We start from the raw sequence: 20,048 nt of genomic DNA, 5'->3' as shown, positions 1-20,048 counted from the left end.
TACATCGTTTCCGAAATGAACCCCTAACGTTTCGAGGAGAATTACTTCTACTTCCGCTCGGTTCACTGCGATCTTTCCCTTTACTATTCTTTTTCCAACAATAGTTTTCACTATGTCCGCGCTTTCCACAAAAGTTGCATACCACAACCTGTCTAATCACCCTTACTTTTGGGTTACTGTCTTTAACGACCGACAACTTGTTCCTAGCCGCATCAGCCTGTATCTGTTTATCGATTTTTAAAAGACAAACCAACGCTGAGCTAAAATCGTGATATTTTTCAAAACGCAATGATGTGCGATACTCAGGAGAAAGGCCTCTTATAAAGGCGTCTAAACCCTCCTCCTCTATTTTTCGTTCTACAGAGCGTTCCAATCTACCTAACTGCTTCGATTCTTCGTCAATGATCGACTGCGTCAAATCACGGATTCTACTAAAATAATCAAGGACGTGTTCTCCTGGTTTCTTAAATTCGGTTGCCAATTGTCCGCGATAGTAATTTGCGCCGTACGATGGTAAGAACGCGTCTTTCAAACGTTCAATTAACTGTTCCACTCGAGTTACTTTTATATGTTCAATAACGACGTAAGCATGCCCACTTAACTTCGAAATCAACGATCTTGTTAACGAGTTTTCTAATTCGTCAGAATAGTTTTCGGGCAACGAATCGAGAGCCCTTTTACATGCTCTCGCGAACTGGTTTACGGAAATATTGTGACCGTCAAACTTCGGAACCCCTTCTGTAATTTCACGAATTTTAATCGACGGGCAACCGCTTCGCGGTTGTGGGGTTGGCGGTCGCGAGGAGGCCAATGTACTCCTTAATAACTCGTTCTCTCGCCTAAGGCGATTCATTTCCAAATTATACTTATCCATATCGTCGACGGGCGTTATCGAACGTCTTCGCGCGGGAACTGGGCGAGGCGACCCGCCTCGGGAGACACCGGGCGTCCGGGATACTGTGATAAATGAATCCACCGGAGTACGCGTCCTCTCAAATCCTCGGAAGTCGCCCGAATATTCATCATCTGATCTTTGATTCTCTCCTCCCCCAATTTCTAATCTGCGCTCTCTTCGCGCTAGTTCCCGCCTTTGTGCTTCGATTTCTGATTCCCTCTTGTCTAGTTCCTCCTGTCTTTTAAATATTTCTATTTGAACTTTGCCTAACTGCTCTTGAATCAGCATTATATCTTCCATCTTTCGTCTGATTTCGCTTTCCTTATCCAAAAATTCCCTACTAGTTCCAATTGGAGATTCTGCTCCAGCGCGTGCACGTTCCGATGCCATTTTAAATTGTAAAAATTTAGTTTAAACAAACAAAAAAAAAAAAAAACAAAATTTATACGAAACAATCCGAAAGTCCAAGTAAGCAAACCGTAGCAAATATCCGACAAACTACGAGTATCGCGAGGTGACAAAACCGTATTGTTGGGCTATCCCACCGGCTCCCACCGATTTTGGGCAATCCCACCGCTGTCACCAATTTTTATGTTACTTGTTACGTCTCGAGAAGAGATTTCACGAGTGGCCGCTGTCACCAGTTCTTACTTGAAGAGTAAGAACGAATTTAGAGATTTCTCAACCGGTCACGACCTAGCAGTCGTTTACTCGGATAAGAGAAAGAAAGTCAATGCCTGTTTTTGGGTCAGCCTGCTTATCCAGTACTTTACCCGGGATAGGCTTTACTCGCGGATACCGGAGCGTCGGACGTCAATATGTCAAAGAAAACTCAACCCTGGATGTTAACCAAATCTTTAATTCTTACCTGGTTTCCGGTGCTGGCCAATGGGAGATGCAATCCAAATATGCTGACTGAAATTGGCGTTTGAAGGAAGGGTGCAGTTGTTAAATCACAATCACAATGTAGAATAACAATATAGTATATTTTAAAATTTAAATTTAGATTTAAATTGTTACACAATAAACACCTTGTTGCACACACACACAATTATTAATGAACAATGTTAACGGAATATTAATTTGGTAACAAATAAAGGACTTAGGCTTGCCAAGATTTATGATAGCAATAATAACTAAGAATAAAATGTTCAAAGTCAATGACTAAGTTCTATTAAACAAGAGAGAGAGAACTTAGTAACAAAATTTAAATAAACTGATTGTAAATCAACCTAAGTCAAAATACCAAGTTAATATTCATAAATCGTCGATAATCGAATAAGATCACACCAGGCAAATACCGTTCAACTCACGAACACACGATTTAGATATACGCAGTAGTAGATTAATATAATATTACTTAAAATCAAAACTAAACGAACATTAGACAAATTTAAGAAACGTACTCAATAATTATATAAGGTGGACTTTATAAGTACACTTGGAGTACTAGAACAAAACTTAAGACAAATTTTTGACAAGTACCAAATGATTATATGAGATGGACTTATAAATGGACTTAGAAAAATATTACAAAACTAGACAATCTTTAGACTAAGTTTAGACACGTACTCGATATAATTATAAGGTGGACTGACTTCGTGGACGAACGTAGCATCGCAAGAAGCGTCCGTTTCGGAAGAGTGGGAGTACCTCCCACTTACGCAAAAATGCTTCCTCCACTACTGACTTCCACACCGTGAGACCCAAGTCAAGGAGAAGAATTCGCTGACAAAAATATTAGTTACTATCAAGCGCGAATTCTTCGAAGAGAAATAGGTATTACTTACATTGGAATTTTATCAAGCGCGAATTCTTAGAAGAGAAATAAGTATTACTTACATTGGAATTTTATCAAGCGCGAATTCTCCGAAGAAAGATAAGTGTCAGTTACATTGGAATGTTATCAAGCGCGAGCTCCTGGGACTGCGCCGTCAGCAAAAATGCACGTGCAGACAGAATATAGTAACGAATATAATATAATAAAGTATGAATATTTTATGCACATTGAAATAATAATTTAAAAACAATCATTCCAATATAACGTCGACCGAAATCAGTACTGGAAGAACGCAATGTCGGTATTACCGACATTACTTATCGACTAAACTAGTTACCGACCACACTGTCGGTAATGCAATTCCTCTATGAACGACAATGGATTCTCAATACTCTATTTATCCATTCTACAAAATACAATTTATCGATGGTCGTTCATAGGAAATACAGAATTATCTTTACAAAGAATAATAACAATAAGGAAAAGAAAAGTATAATTACCAAATATTTAAGTATATAGCGTGAAAATAAGGTACATTAGCGCGAACGAAAATGATCTATTATAATTGATCTAATAACTAATGTACATACAAAGTATCGAATTTATATACTAAAACAAACAGTAGAGATATATGTATATATATAAAAAGAAAAATTTTTCTCGCAAGGTTTACATAGTACTTATAGAACTATTTTCACGCAAAATTATACAAACTAAAGTTTAACAAATTACTTTTACGCAAAAATTAAACAGACTAATAATATTCAAATACGACAGAGTTTACCAAATTTAAAATTTTTGGGTGTAGTGCACGAAATTCGAATTTAGACGTCACTGGACGTGACAAACAATAATAACTAAGAATAAAATGTTCGAAGAAAATGACTAAGTTCTATTAAACAAGAGAGAGAAACTTAGTAACAAAATTTAAATGAACGATTGTAAATCAGGCTAAGTCAAAATACCAAGTTAATATTCATAAACCGTTGATAATAGAACCAGATCACACAGATATTTAACAAACACAAGATTTGGATACACGCAGTAGTAGATTATTATAATAATAATAAAATCAAAACTAGACGAATATTAGACAAACTTAAGACACGTACTCAATAATTATATAAGGTGGACTTTGTAAGTACACTTGGAGTACTAGAACAAAACTTAAGACAAATTTTTGTCACGTACTAAATGATTATATAAGATGGACTTATAAATGGACTTAGAAAATTAGTACAAAACTAGATAATCTTTAGAAAAATCTTAGACACGTACTCAATTACTGTATATGGTGGACTGACTTCATGGATGAACGCAGCATCGCAAGAAGCGTCCGTTTCGGAAGAGTGGGAGTACCTTCCACTTACGCAAAAATGCTTCCTCCACTACTGACTTCCACACCGTGAACCCAAGTCAAGGAGAAGAATTCGCTGACAAAATATTAGTTACTATCAAGCGCGAATTCTTCGAAGAGAAATAGGTATTACTTACATTGGAATTTTATCAACCGAATTCTTCGAAGAGAAATAAGTATTACTTACATTGGAATTTTATCAAGCGCGAATTCTCCGAAGAAAGATAAGTGTCAGTTACATTGGAATGTTATCAAGCGCGAGCTCCTGGAACTGCGCCGTCAGCAAAAATGCACGTGCAGACAGATATGAGTAACGAATATAATAAAGTATGAATATTTTATGCACATTGAAATAATAATTTAAAAACAATCATTCCATTATAACGTCGACCGATAAGTCAGTACTGAAGAACGCAATGTCGGTATTACCGACATTTACTTATCGACTAAACTAGTTACCGACCGACACTGTCGGTAATGCAGATTCCTCTATGAACGACAATGGATTCTCAATACTCTATTTTATCCATTCTACAAAATACAATTTATCGATGGTCGTTCATAAGAAATACAGAATTATCTTTACAAAGAATAGTAACAATAAGGAAAAGAAAAGTATAATTACCAAATATTTAAGTATATAAGCGTGAAAACAAGGTACATTAGCGCAAACGAAAATTATCTATTATGATTGATCTAATAACTAATGTACATACAAAGTATCGAATTTATATACTAAAACAAACAGTAGGAGATATATGTTATATATATATATAAAGAAAAAGAAAAATTTATCTCGCAAGGTTTACATAGTACTTATAGAACTATTTTCACTCAAAATTATACGAACTAAAGTTTAACAAATTACTTTTACGCAAAAATTAAACAGACTAATAATATTCAAATACGACAGAGTTTACCAAATTTAAAATTTTTGGGTGTAGTGCACGAAATTCGAATTTAGACGTCACTGGACGTGACAAAACAGCCCCCTTCCAACTATTTCAAGAATCCACTCATGAACTGATATTTTCCTTCGAATCTTCCATATATCCCAAATTCAGTTACCGAATAAAGTGAGTGAAATATCGAATAGTTCCCACCCTCTGACTAAACTTTCTCCCTCCTCTACCATATCCGCATCATAAACTTTACTTTTCATTACCTCTTCTCTTCTTCCACTAAACTACTTCTACTACCATATATACTTTATTCTTTCTTATAATCTTGTTAATTTTAACTCTATTTAGTAAATACTTAATTCTAAATATTTTAATTAATTCTCATCATACCATCTCCTCCCCCTCTCCCCTCCTTCTCTCTCAACCCCATCTCTCTTAACATCTCAATAAATCAAACACTATCATTCTCTCTCTTCTCTCCCTCCCTCTCTCTCCCCCCTCTCCCCCCCCCTCTTCTTTCTTTCTCTCCCTCTCTCCATCATTTTCCCCTTAAATTTTTCTCCATCTTACAAAAAATAATCAAAAAATCTAAAAATTCTTTTATATATAAACAAATTTTTTTACGCATTTTATTAGTTATTTTATTTAAAAATTGTCTACAAAAAATCAACTAAAAATCTATTATATATTATAAAGACTAAAAAAAAAAAAATAAAAAAATAAAAAATCCCACCTTACCAAAAATAAATTCCTATCCACTTTAACTGTCCAATGTGTATTCCAAATCACCTGCTTTTCAAATAATTTTACCCCTTCCTCAAATAAAAACACTTCCAAAAAACATAAAAAAGTGAAAAATTTTGCTTTTTTACAAAACTCCCGTCTATTACATCATTTGATTATTAACACGTTTTTTCATAAATTAAATACTTTTTATCTTCCTTCCCTCCCCTCCCTCCCCCCCCCCCCCCCCCTCCCCCCCCCCCCCCCCCCCCCCCTCCCCCCCCCCCCCCCCCCCCCCCCCCCCCCTCTTTCTTATTAATTCTAACCTTCCTTCTCCTTCTCTCCCCCCCCCCCCCCCCCCCCCCCCCCCCCCCCCCCCTCCCCCCCTCCCCCCCCCCCCCTCCCCCCCCCCCCCCCCCCCCCCCCCCCCCCCCCCCCCCCCTCTCCCCCCCCCCCCCCCCCCCCCCCCCCCCCCCCCCCCCTCCCCTCTTCCCTTCCCATACCTTCCCCCCCCCCCCCCCCCCCCCCCCCCCCCCCCCCCCCCCCCCCCCTCCCCCCCCCCTCCCCCCCCCCCTCCTCCCCCCTCCCCCTCCCATTCTTTCTTCTATCTTTTCCCTCTTCATACCTATCTTCCTATTTATCTATTAATATCTCTCTCCAAACAAACTTTTCCCCCTCCCCCCCCCCCCCCCTTCTTTCTTCCCCCCTCCCCCCCCCCCCCCCCCCCCCCCCCCTCTCTTTCATCAAACTCAAAACTTAATACTTTCTTCAAATAAAAATTTTAAAATCTCATTACCCCTCCTCCCCCCCCTCCCCCCCCCCCCCCCCCCCCCCTCTTTCTTCTCCTCCTCCTTTTCTTCTCCCCCTCTCTTTTCTCCCCCTCTTTCCTCCCTCCCTCTCCTTTCTCCTCCCTCTTCTCCCATACCCCTATCCTCCTTCCCTCCCTCCTTTTCTCCTCCCCTCATTCTTTTCTTCTTTCCTCCCCTCCCCTCCCCCTTTCCCTCCCCTCCTCTCTCTCTTTTTCCTCTCTTTTTCCCTCCCCCTTCTCCCTTCTCATCTCTCTCACCTATAATTTTACTACATTTATTTTTACCACTTTTTTTTACTACTCTTATCCTCTTTCCTCTTCCTTTTTTCTCCTCCCTTTCTTCTCCTTCCCCTCTCCCTTCTCCCCTTTCCTCCTTTTTTCCTTCTCCCCCTCCAATAATAAAAACTACAATATGTTTTTAAAATAATTAAAAATAAACAAATATTCTACAAACTTTCTTTTTAAACTCATTCATTTAAATTTTTCCAATTCCTCACCTTTTTCCCTCCCCCCCCCCTCTCCCCCCCCCCCCATTATTTCCTTATTCTCTTTTTATCTTTAATAATATATATTTTTTCTTTAATTCCTTCCTCTCCTCCCTCCCCTCCCCCCCCTCCCTCCCTCTTCCCTCTCCCCCCCCCTCCCCTCTCCCTCCCTCTTCCCTCTTCCTCCCTCCCTTCCCCTCTCCCTCCCTCCCCTCCCTCCCCCCCCTCCCCCCTCTCTTTCTTCTCCCTCCCCCCCTCCTTCTCCTTCCTTCTCCTCTCCCCTTCCCTCCCCCCTTCTCCTCTTTTCTTCTCCTCTCCTTCCTCCCTCTTCCCCCCCTTCCTCCCCCTCTCTCTTCCCCTCCCCTCTCCCCCCCCCCCTCCTCCTCTCTCCCCTCTCCTCCTTCCTCCTCCCCTCTCCCCTCCCCTCCCTTCTCCTCTCCCCTCCTCCTTTCTCCTTCCCCCCCCCCCCTCCTCCTTCCCCTCCCTTCCCTCCCCCCTCTTCCCCCTTCCTCCCTCCTCTTCTCTCCTTCTCCTCCTTCCCCCTCTCCTTCCCTCTCCTTCCCTCTCCCCCCCCCTCCTCTCCCCTCTCCTCTCTCTCTCCTCCCCCCCCCTTCTCCTCTCCCTCCCCTCTTCCTCCCTCTCCTCTTCCTTCCTCCCTCTCTCTCCTTCTTCCCTCTCCCCCCTCCTCCTCCCCCCCCCCCTCTCCTCCTCCCTCCCCTTCTCCCTCCCCTCCTCCTTCCTCTTCTCCTTCCTTCCCTCCTTCCTCCCCTCCTCTCCCCCTCCCTCTTCCCCTCCTTCCCCCCCTCTCCCCCCCCCCCCCTCTCTCCCCCCTCCCTCCCCTCTCTCTCCTCCTCTCTCCTCTCCCCCCCCCTCCTCCCCCTCCCCCCTCCTCCTCCCCCTCCCTTCTTTTCCTCTCTCTCCTCCCTCCTCCCCCCTCCTCTCCCTCCTTCCCTTCCCCTCCCTCCTCCTCTTCTCCTCTCCTCCCTTCCCCTCCTCCCTCTCTTTCTCCCCCTCCTCTCTCCCCCCTCCCTTCTCTTCTCCTTCCTCTCTCCCTCCTTCCCCCCCCCCCCTTCCTCTCCTCCTCTCCCTCCTCCCCCTCCCCCCTTTTCCCCCCTCCCTCCCTTCTCCCCCCTCCTCTTCCCCTCCCTCCCTCCTCCCTCCTTCCCCCCCCTCCCTCCTCTCCCTCTCTCCTCCCCTCCCTTCCTCCCCTCCCCCTCCCTCCCTCTCCTCCTCTCTCTTCTCCCCCCCCTCCCCCTCCCCCCCTCCTCCCCCCTCTCCTCCCCTCCCCCTTCCTCCTCCCCCCCCCCCCCCTCCTCCTTCCCTCCCTCCTCCCCCCCTCCCCTTCCCCCTCCCCCTTCCTTCCCCCTCCCCTCTCCTTTCCCCCCCTCTCCCCCCCCCCCTCCCCCTCCTCCCCCCTCCCTTCCCTCCTCTCTCCTCCCTCCCTCCTCTCCCTCCTTCTCCCCTCCCTTCCTCCCCTTCCCCCCCCCCCCCCCCTCCCCCCCCCTCCCCCCCCTCTCCCCCCCCCCCCCTCCCCCCCTCTCCCCTTCCCCTCCCCCTCCCTCCCCTCCCCTCTCCCTCTCTCCCTTCCCTCCTCCTCTCCTCTCTTCCCCTCTCCCTCCTCTCTCTCTTCCTTCCCTCCCCCCTCTCTCCCTCCCTCTCCTCCCCCCTCCCCCCCCTCCCTCCTCCCCTCCCCCCCTCTCCCCCCCTTCCCTCTCCCCCCCCTCTCCTCTTTCTCCCTTCCCCCCCCCCCCCCCCCCCCCCCCCCCCCCCCCCCCCCCCCCCCCCCCCCCCCCCCCCCCCCCCCCCCCTCCCCCTCCCCCCCCCCCCCCCCCCCCCCTCCTCCCCCCCCCCCCCCCCCCCCCCCCTCCCCTTATTCTAATTATCCTAAACATCATCAACAATAAACATCCTCTATTTCCCTTACTAAATATGTAAAACTACATAAAATATTTACTTAAATATGTATCAAATAACATTTTTCCACTCAAATTTTTTTCTCCAATCTTAAAAAATCATTAAAAAATCTAGTAAAAAATGTACTTTTGTGATATTTAAACAAATATTTTTTGTACGCATTAATATTTATTTTTATTTAAGAATTGTCTACAAAAAATCAATGCCGTACAAATCTATTAGTTCATATTTATAAAAACTAATATAATATAAAAATAAAAAAATCATTCATAATCCCACCAATTTTTAATACAAACTTTAATGACCTATTCTATATTATCCGCAACCTAAAAAATCATCAACAATAGAAACATCTCTATTTCCACTTGACTAAAATGATGTAAAACAATAAAATAATTTACCTGAAAGTATTGTATGCATAGATAACATTTTTCCACATGCTAAATTTTTTCTCCAGTCTGTAGCGAAAAAATCATCAAAAAACTATGTAAAAAATGTACTTTTAGTGATATTTAGAACGCATTTTTTTGTACGGCATTTTAATAGTTTATTTTTATTTAAAAAGTTGTCTACAAAAAATCAATCCGTACAAATCTATTAGTTCATATTTATAAAACTAAAAAATATAAAAAATAAAAAAAATAAATCATAATCCCACGAACTTTTAAACAAAGCAAAATAATAATTGACACATGACTTTAACTTCCAACTGTTCATTGTGAATAAAAGCACAAAATCCCGTGTCTTTTATCAAATAATTTTACCATTTTTAAAACCTATAATCCATCAAAATAATGAAAACACGTAGTTCCGTTAAAAAACAGTAAGCAACAGGTGGAAAAAAGTTTTGCTTTTTTGACAAAACTCCCGGTCTATTACATCATTTGATTTTAACAGCGTTTTTTCATATAATTTAAATACTTATTCTAATTGATTATTCGAACGCTGAAAAACATCATGCAACAAGGTAGAAACATCCTCCTATTTCCACTTGACTAAAGGATGATGTAAAACTACATAAAAGTAATTTACTTGAAAGTATTGTATGCATAGATAACATTTTTCCACATGCGTAAATTTTTTTCGGTCAAGGGTCTGTAGGCGGAAAAAATCATCAGAAAAATCTATGTAAAAAAATGTACTTTTAGGTGATATTTAGAACGAAATTTTTTTGTACGCATTTTAATAGTTTATTTTTATTTAACTGTTGTCTACAAAAAATAATGCCGTACAAATCTATTGTTCATATTTATAAGAACTAATAAAATATAAAAAATAAAAAAAATCTAGTCATATGATCCCACGAACTTGTAATGGACGAAGAGGCATAAAATAAAATTTTGAGCACTATCGTGACTTGTAACTTCCAACTGTTCATGTTGAATTAAAAGCACAAAATCACCGTGTGCTTTTTATCAAATAATTTTGTACGGCATTTTTACAAACTATAGATCCATCAAAATAATGAGAAACACGTAGTTCCGTTAAAAAACAGTAAGCAACAAGGTGAAAAAAGTTTTGCTTTTTTGACAAAACTCCCGGTCTATACATCATTTGATTATTAACAGCGTTTTTTCATACAATTTAAATACTATTCTAATTGATTATTCCGCAACGCTGAGAAAAATCATGCAACAAGGTAGAAACATCCTCCTATTTCCACTTGACTAAAGGATGATGTAAAACTACATAAAAATAATTTACTTTGAAAGTATTGTATGATAGATAACATTTTTCCACATGCTGTAAATTTTTTTCGGTCCAAGGATTTGTAGAGGAAAAAATCATCAGAAAAATCTATGTGAGAAAATGTACTTTTGGTGATATTTAGAACGAAATTTTTTTGTACGGCATTTAATAGTTATTTTTATTTAAGAAGTTGTCTACAAAAAATCAATGCCGTACAAATCTATTAGTTCATATTTATAAGAAACTAATATAATATAAAATATAAAAAAAATCAATGTCATATGATCCCACCGGAATTTTGTAATGGACGAAACTTGTAATGACCTATTCTAATGATTATTCGCAACGCTGAGAAAAATCATCAACAAGTAGAAACATCCTCCTATTTCCACTTGACTAAAGGATGATGTAAAACTACATAAAAGTAATTTACCTTGAAAGTATTGTATGCAAGATAACATTTTTCCACATGCGTAAATTTTTTTCGGTCCAAGGGTCTGTAGCGGAAAAAATCATCAAAAAATATATGTAAAAATGTACTTTTAGGTGATATTTAGAACGACATTTTTTTGTACGGCATTTTAATAGTTTATTTTATTTAGCAGTTGTCTACAAAAAATCAATCCGTACAAATCTATTAGTTCATATTTATAAGAACTAATAAAATATAAAAAATAAAAAAATCATATCATATATCCCACCGAAATTTAATACAAACAAAATAATATTTGACACTATCCTTACTTTAACTGTCCATTGTAATGTAATTACATATTTATTATCAAATAATTTTTACCATTTTTAAAACTATAATCATAAAATAATAACTTAAATAACAACAAAAAAAATTTCTTTTTACAAACTCGTCTATTACATCATTTGATTATTACCAGCGTTTTTTTTGTCACGTCCAGTGACGTCTAAATTCGAATTTCGTGCACTACACCCAAAAATTTTAAATTTGGTAAACTCTGTCGTATTTGAATATTATTAGTCTGTCTAATTTTTGCGTAAAAGTAATTTGTTAAACTTTAGTTTGTATAATTTTGCGTGAAAATAGTTCTATAAGTACTATGTAAACCTTGCGAGAAAAATTTTTCTTTTTATATATATACATATATCTCATACTGTTTGTTTTAGTATATAAATTCGATACTTTGTATGTACATTAGTTATTAGATCAATTATAATAGATCATTTTCGTTCGCGCTAATGTACCTTATTTTCACGCTATATATATACTTAAATATTTGGTAATTATGCTTTTCTTTTCCATATTGTTATTATTCTTTGTAAAGATAATTCTGTATTTCCTATGAACGACCATCGATAAATTGTATTTTGTAGAATGGATAAATTGGAGTATTGAGAATCCATTGTCGTTCATAGAGAAATCTGCATTACCGACAGTGTCGGTCGGTAACTAGTTTAGTCGATAAGTAAATGTCGGTAATACCGACATTGCGTTCTTCCAGTACTGACTTATCGGTCGACGTTATATTGGAATGATTGTTTTTAAATTATTATTTCAATGTGCATAAAATATTCATACTTTATTATATTATATTCGTTACTCATAATCTGTCTGCACGTGCATTTTTGCTGACGGCGCAGTTCCAGGAGCTCGCGCTTGATAACATTCCAATGTAACTGACACTTATCTTTCTTCGGAGAATTCGCGCTTGATAAAATTCCAATGTAAGTAATACTTATTTCTCTTCGAAGAATTCGCGCTTGATAAAATTCCAATGTAAGTAATACCTATTTCTCTTCGAAGAATTCGCGCTTGATAGTAACTAATATTTTTGTCAGCGAATTCTTCTCCTTGACTTGGGTCTCACGGTGTGGAAGTCAGTAGTGGAGGAAGCATTTTTGCGTAAGTGGGAGGTACTCCCACTCTTCCGAAACGGACGCTTCTTGCGATGCTACGTTCATCCATGAAGTCAGTCCACCTTAAATTATTCGAGTACGTGTCTAAATTTCTAAGATTTCTAGTTTTGTACTTTTCTGAGTCATTATAATCCACCATATACAGTAATTGAGTACGTGTCTAAGATTTGTCTAAGAGTAGTCTAGTTTTGTAATATTTTTCTAAGTCCATTTATAAGTCCATCTTATATAATCATTTGGTACTTGTCAAAAATTTGTCTTAAGTTTTGTTCTAGTACTCCAAGTGTACTTATAAAGTCCACCTTTATATAATTATTGAGTACGTTTCTTAAATTTGTCTAATATTCGTCTAGTTTTGATTTTAATTATTATTATATTAATCTACTACTGCGTGTATCCAAATCTTGTGTTTGGTTAAATATCGTGTGTGATCTGGTTCGATTATCAACGGTTTATGAATATTAACTTGGTATTTTGACTTAGCCTGATTTACAATCAGTTCATTTAAATTTTGTTACTAAGTTCTCTCTCTCTTGTTTAATAGAACTTAGTCATTGTCTTCGAACATTTTATTCTTAGTTATTATTGTTATCATAAATCTTTGCAAGCCTAAGTCCTTTATTTGTTACCAAATTAATATTCCGTTAACATTGTTCATTAATAATTGTGTGTGTGTGCGAACAAGGTGTTTATTGTGTAACAATTTAAATCTAAATTTAAATTTTAAAATATACTATATTGTTATTCTACATTGTGATTGTGATTTAACAACTGCACCCTTCCTTCAAACGCCAATTTCAGTCAGCATATTTGGATTGCATCTCCCATTGGCCAGCACCGGAAACCAGGTAAGAATTAAAGATTTGGTTAACATCCAGGGTTGAGTTTTCTTTGACATATTGACGTCCGACGCTCCGGTATCCGCGAGTAAAGCCTATCCCGGGTAAAGTACTGGATAAGCAGGCTGACCCAAAAACAGGCATTGACTTTCTTTCTCTTATCCGAGTAAACGACTGCAAGGTCGTGACCGGTTGAGAAATCTCTAAATTCGTTCTTACTCTTCAAGTAAGAACTGGTGACAGCGGCCACTCGTGAAATCTCTTCTCGAGACGTAACAAGTAACATAAAAATTGGTGACAGCGGTGGGATAGCCCAACAATACGGTTTTGTCACCTCGCGATACTCGTAGTTTGTCGGATATTTTCTACGGTTTGCTTACTTGGACTTTCGGATTGTTTCGTATAAATTTTGTTTTTTTTTGTTTGTTTGTTTAAACTAAATTTTTACAATTTAAAATGGCATCGGAACGTGCACGCGCTGGAGCAGAATCTCCAATTGGAACTAGTAGGGAATTTTTGGATAAGGAAAGCGAAATCAGACGAAAGATGGAAGATATAATGCTGATTCAAGAGCAGTTAGGCAAAGTTCAGATAGAAATATTTAAAAGACAGGAGGAACTAGACAAGAGGGAATCAGAAATCGAAGCACAAAGGCGGGAACTAGCGCGAAGAGAGCGCAGATTAGAAATTGGGGGAGGAGAGAATCAAAGATCAGATGATGAATATTCGGGCGACTTCCGAGGATTTGAGAGGACGCGTACTCCGGTGGATTCATTTATCACAGTATCCCGGACGCCCGGTGTCTCCCGAGGCGGGTCGCCTCGCCCAGTTCCCGCGCGAAGACGTTCGATAACGCCCGTCGACGATATGGATAAGTATAATTTGGAAATGAATCGCCTTAGGCGAGAGAACGAGTTATTAAGGAGTACATTGGCCTCCTCGCGACCGCCAACCCCACAACCGCGAAGCGGTTGCCCGTCGATTAAAATTCGTGAAATTACGGAGGGGGTTCCGAAGTTTGACGGTCACAATATTTCCGTAAACCAGTTCGCGAGAGCATGTAAGAGGGCTCTCGATTCGTTGCCCGAAAATTATTCTGACGAATTAGAAAACTCGTTAACCAGATCGTTGATTTCGAAGTTAAGTGGGCATGCTTACGTCGTTATTGAACATATAAAAGTAACTCGAGTGGAACAGTTAATTGAACGTTTGAAAGACGCGTTCTTACCATCGTACGGCGCAAATTACTATCGCGGACAATTGGCAACCGAATTTAAGAAACCAGGAGAACACGTCCTTGATTATTTTAGTAGAATCCGTGATTTGACGCAGTCGATCATTGACGAAGAATCGAAGCAGTTAGGTAGATTGGAACGCTCTGTAGAACGAAAAATAGAGGAGGAGGGTTTAGACGCCTTTATAAGAGGCCTTTCTCCTGAGTATCGCACATCATTGCGTTTTGAAAAATATCACGATTTTAGCTCAGCGTTGGTTTGTCTTTTAAAAATCGATAAACAGATACAGGCTGATGCGGCTAGGAACAAGTTGTCGGTCGTTAAAGACAGTAACCCAAAAGTAAGGGTGATTAGACAGGTTGTGGTATGCAACTTTTGTGGAAAGCGCGGACATAGTGAAAACTATTGTTGGAAAAAGAATAGTAAAGGGAAAGATCGCAGTGAACCGAGCGGAAGTAGAAGTAATTCTCCTCGAAACGTTAGGGGTTCATTTCGGAAACGATGTAATTATTGCAAAAATTTTGGTCATTTTAAAGCCGACTGTAGGAAATTGAAATACATCGAAAATAAACGCGTGGCGGGAAACGGGGAGGGGAAGCCGGTAACGGACGCGCGTCGGGTTCCCCCTCCGGGTCCGCGTCCACCAAGTCCGACGGCAAAAGCAGGACCGTCGACATCAGAAAAATAATGTATGAACCAACGGTCTCCGCTCCGCTTGTCACGTGTACCTCAAAACAGCTGACGGGTACCGTGACGTTGTTAATTGACACTGGCGCACAAGTAAATTTGATTAAGATTAATAAATTACAAATGGACATTAAAATAAATAAGTCTGAAATTTTACATTTAGTAGGAATTTCCCCCGGTGGTCATTTGACCCTTGGATCTACTAATATTTGCATGTTCGGGGAGTATGTAAAATTTCATTTGGTTAGGAATGATTTTCCTGTCGAGACGGACGGTATTTTGGGAAATGATTTCTTGAGGTCAAGGTCAGCTCTGGTTGACTATGAGAATAGATGCCTCAGATTTCGGAAAAAGGTAATCTCATTTATAGAAGAGGAGAGAATTAATATTCCGTCTCGTATGTCAAAAATTTGCTCTATTCATATTAATAATGTCGAAACTACAGAGGGATATGTCCCTCGTTTGAATCTTCAGCCCGGAGTTTTTGCAGGAGAGGCTTTAGTTAGGAACGTAAACGGAAAGGCGTATATTAAAGTAACGAATACGACTTTTGAATCCGTTGATTTGACAATTCCTAAAGTAGAATTATTGGATTATAGTATTGGTACTCTTCCGAATTCAGCATCCAATACCTCTGATCCATCCGGTTTCCTACGCAATATTCATACAATATTTGCCTCCAACTCCGCTGATCCAATTCCAAAATCAGATGTTTCGAATTCCGAGTCACCTTCCTCACCCTCCAGGGTTGAATCCGTGAAATCCCTCTTACGCCTTGATCATCTGAATACGGAAGAGGCAAAATCTGTTTCAAAATTAATTGAGTTAAACGCCGATATCTTCCATTTGCCAGGTGAACCATTGGGGAGCACTAATGTTTTGGAACATAAAATAACAACAGCTGATAACGTTCCCGTGCATACTAAACAATATAGATTTCCCCCGGTTCACAAGGAAGAAATTAGGAAACAGACTTCAGAAATGTTAGTTGACGGGATAATTAAGCCGTCCATCTCTCCATATAATTCTCCTATATGGATTGTTCCTAAAAAGGCGGATTCAAAAGGTAATAAACAATGGCGCATGGTGATCGATTACCGGAATCTTAATGAAAAAACAGTAGGTGATGCATATCCTTTGCCCAACATCACCGAAATTTTGGATCAACTCGGCGCAGCTAAATATTTTTCTACTTTCGATCTGAAATCCGGATTTCACCAAATTAGAATGCATCCGGATGACCGCGAAAAGACAGCGTTCTCGACCCCGTATGGTCATTTCGAATTTTGTAGAATGCCTTTTGGCTTGAAAAACGCACCAGCAACCTTTCAACGGTTGATGGATCATGTCTTGACCGGTTTACAAGGCGAAGAAATGTTTGTTTACTTGGACGATGTCGTTCTTTATGCAAGTTCACTTAACGAGCATGAGATAAAATTTGGTAAGCTCGCTCGCAGACTTCGTCAAGCAAATTTAAAATTACAGCCCGACAAATGCGAATTTCTGAGACGGGAGGTAATTTATTTAGGACACATTATTGGGGAAGACGGTGTAAAACCGGACCCAAAGAAATTAGAGGCAGTCCGTGAATTTCCGCGTCCGAGGAACGCAAAATCAGTTCGTCAATTTTTGGGACTCGCCGGTTATTATAGAAGGTTTATTCCTGCCTTCTCTAAAGTCGCCAAACCGCTAACGGATTTGTTGAAAAAGGATGTTTTGTTTTGCTGGGAGAATGCCCAGGAAAACGCTTTTTGCTCGTTACGTGATTCTTTGTGTAAAGAACCAATCTTGCAGTATCCAAATTTTGAGTTGCCTTTTAACGTAACGACAGACGCATCCGGCTATGCAATCGGTGCCGTGTTGAGCCAAGGTCCTGTTGGAAAGGATCTGCCTATTTCCTACTGTTCGCGAATTTTGAATCAGGCTGAAAGAAATTACTCCACAATTGAAAGGGAGCTTTTGGCAATAGTTTACGCGACAAGTTATTTTAGGCCATATTTGTACGGCAGAGAGTTTGTTCTGGTAACCGATCACAGGCCGTTAGTATGGTTGAAATCAGTAAAGGATCCTACATCTAGGCTTGTTAAGTGGGGTCTTAAATTGGCAGAATACTCATTTAAAATCGTATACAAATCTGGAACTGCAAATTCGAACGCAGATGCGTTGTCGCGAAATCCGGTGGAGAGTAAAAACATTCTCCCAATAAATATGTTCGATTCGGACGACAGTCTTACTAAATTTGACATTAGACAAACTGCGGACGACGACGGGGACTGTGACGTCAACGAGACAGCTGACAGAGTGACTGGTCTTACTTCATCGTCATCTGATACAGTCGATCCAGTTACAGGGACGGTAACGGACGATGAAGGCTCTGACGTCGACGATACGGATGACTCATCCGCGTATGACAGACTTTACTCCCCGCAGACTGAGACCGAACATAACACGCATTTAAGAATGCTAACAGACAATGTAGGAGTCACAAGAGATTCGCTAAATTTAAGACACGATAATTTAGTTATTTTTACAGATCTAGTCGGAACTCCGTGTGACGAAGGGGCAAAGACTTTAAGTAAAATACATAAGCTTCCGAAATTTGAAGAACTGGTGCTGGGACGCGCTAAAGTGGTGAAATTCGGCAAATATAAGCTAATCGCGATCCCCATTAAAGAACGGGCAATAAATGCCACTAAATTTGAAACGCTGGTTGAAGCTATTGGGTCTTTGCTATCCGTCACACGCGAGCTTGGGTTAACATCAGTCAGCATCTCGAGGACCCAAGGTTTGGACGGAATTTCATGGTTACGAATCTTGAGAAAAATTATTAATACATTCGAAAATGAAAACTGTAAAATAGTTGTTTGTAATAATGAAGTATCTATTCCAGAGACGGAAAAGAGGGAGGACATTATAGCGGAATGCCACTCCTCGCCTATCGGTGGTCACAAAGGTGTGACAAAAACGTATAATCGTATTCGACAAAAATATCATTGGCCAAATATGAAAAAAGATATTCAAGAATTTATAAATATTTGTGAAAGTTGTCAAATTAAGAAATTAGTTAGAATTAAATCCAAAGAGCCAATGATATTAACCGATACGCCAGGAGCGGCATTCGACAAGATTGCCATGGACATCGTGGGCCCGTTACAGGAGACAAAGATGGGTAATAAATATGTACTCACTATTCAGGATGCACTAACAAAATATTTCATTGCGGTACCTCTAAAATCAATTACGTCCGTCGACATCGCAGAAGGTCTAGTTCATAACTTTTGTAATATTTTCGGGGCTCCACGATCAATTTTGACAGACCAGGGCACAAATTTTACAGGTTCTTTACTAAGGGCAATATCAAAACAATATAATTGTAAGCAGATTAAAACCACTGCATTTCATCCGCAATCGAACGGATCTTTGGAACGTTCTCATATTGTCCTTATTGAATATTTAAAACATTATATTAATAAAAGAAGCGAGTGGGATAAGTGGCTCACCCATGCAATGTTCGCTTATAATACTAGCACGCATGAGGGAACAAGATTCACCCCTCATGAATTGGTTTTTGGTAAACAGGCAAATGTGCCATCAGTAGATGTTATAACTGGAATCAATTTAGAAGATACCTACTTAGAATATTATTTGGATTTAGTTAATAAAATAAGAACCGCACAAAAGGCGGCAAGACAGAACTTGGTGGGAGCTAAAATTAAATCTAAATATTATTATGATAAAAATGCTAGAGGTCAAAAGCTTAAAGTTGGTCAGGATGTCTATCTTTTGAAACAGCCAACGTCTAAATTGGGAAACCAATATACTGGTCCCCACCAGGTCCTAGAAGTGCTACCCAAAAATAACATCAAAATTAGTTATAAAGGTAAAAGTAAGATTGTTCATAAAGATAAGCTAAAATTGTCGAAATCTAAAAGGTAGTCTTCTTTCGTAAATATTTGTATATTAAAATATTTTGCTAACATATTTGTTTTGCCACTGACTGTACATTATCACCAGGAAGGATGAATTCCAAGGTTTGCTACGTCATCCTTTGTTGCGTCACGACGGCCTTCGCTCTCTTGGGTTACGACTGTGGTGGAAATTCTGCCAACATCAGCACGGTATCATTGCTGGAGACCGGGGAGTGTAATCTACCCGTGTCATCGCCCAACAAGTCGGTGACGTACGTGCAGCTGTTACAGCTGACAGACTATGATAATGTGCGCGTATATCAGTGCAGAGTGGAAATAGACAGAACAATTTATTACTGTGGAATGAGTTCGCATATCTCGGCGGTTCATAACGGTCGCCGCATTTATTTACTTGAAGTGTCTTCGAACGTTTGTAAGAGTATGATAAATACCGGTACACTTTCGTTGAACTCATTCACACAGATTAGTGGACTACGTGTTAACTCGACAGACTTTCGAAGTGTTACGTTAGCGGGTTCCATTACCACCGACGGTAGGTGTCAAGGCACCCAATATTCGGATACCGACGGTACGTGGGACAGTGTGGTTGTTCAAAGTGTAGTGCGCACAGACATTAGAATATACACGGGAATAGTGAAAAGTGGTGAGAACTTGATTTCCCTTAGGGGACATATATCGTGCACTTTTTCAGAAGGAACGTGTTTTACAGACGAAAACGGTTGTGCATTTTGGACAGTTGTTCCCGGTTCGTCGTGTAATTTTGAACGATATACGGCACTGTATGAGGGGTCCGCCACCAAAGTGACGTCATCAATCGCAATCTCACATATTACAACAATGTACTCGGTGACGGAGGGAGACACTGCCTTCGCGTTGATGGGTAAAAACGAGCTCCACATTTGCGGGTATACTCTG

The sequence above is a fragment of the Polistes dominula genome, unplaced genomic scaffold (genome assembly GCF_049000335.1).
Source record: "Polistes dominula isolate Pdom_NZ unplaced genomic scaffold, Pdom_raw_medaka contig_216, whole genome shotgun sequence".
NCBI lineage: Eukaryota > Metazoa > Arthropoda > Insecta > Hymenoptera > Vespidae > Polistes > Polistes dominula.
Note: the sequence above shows the minus strand (reverse complement) of the source record.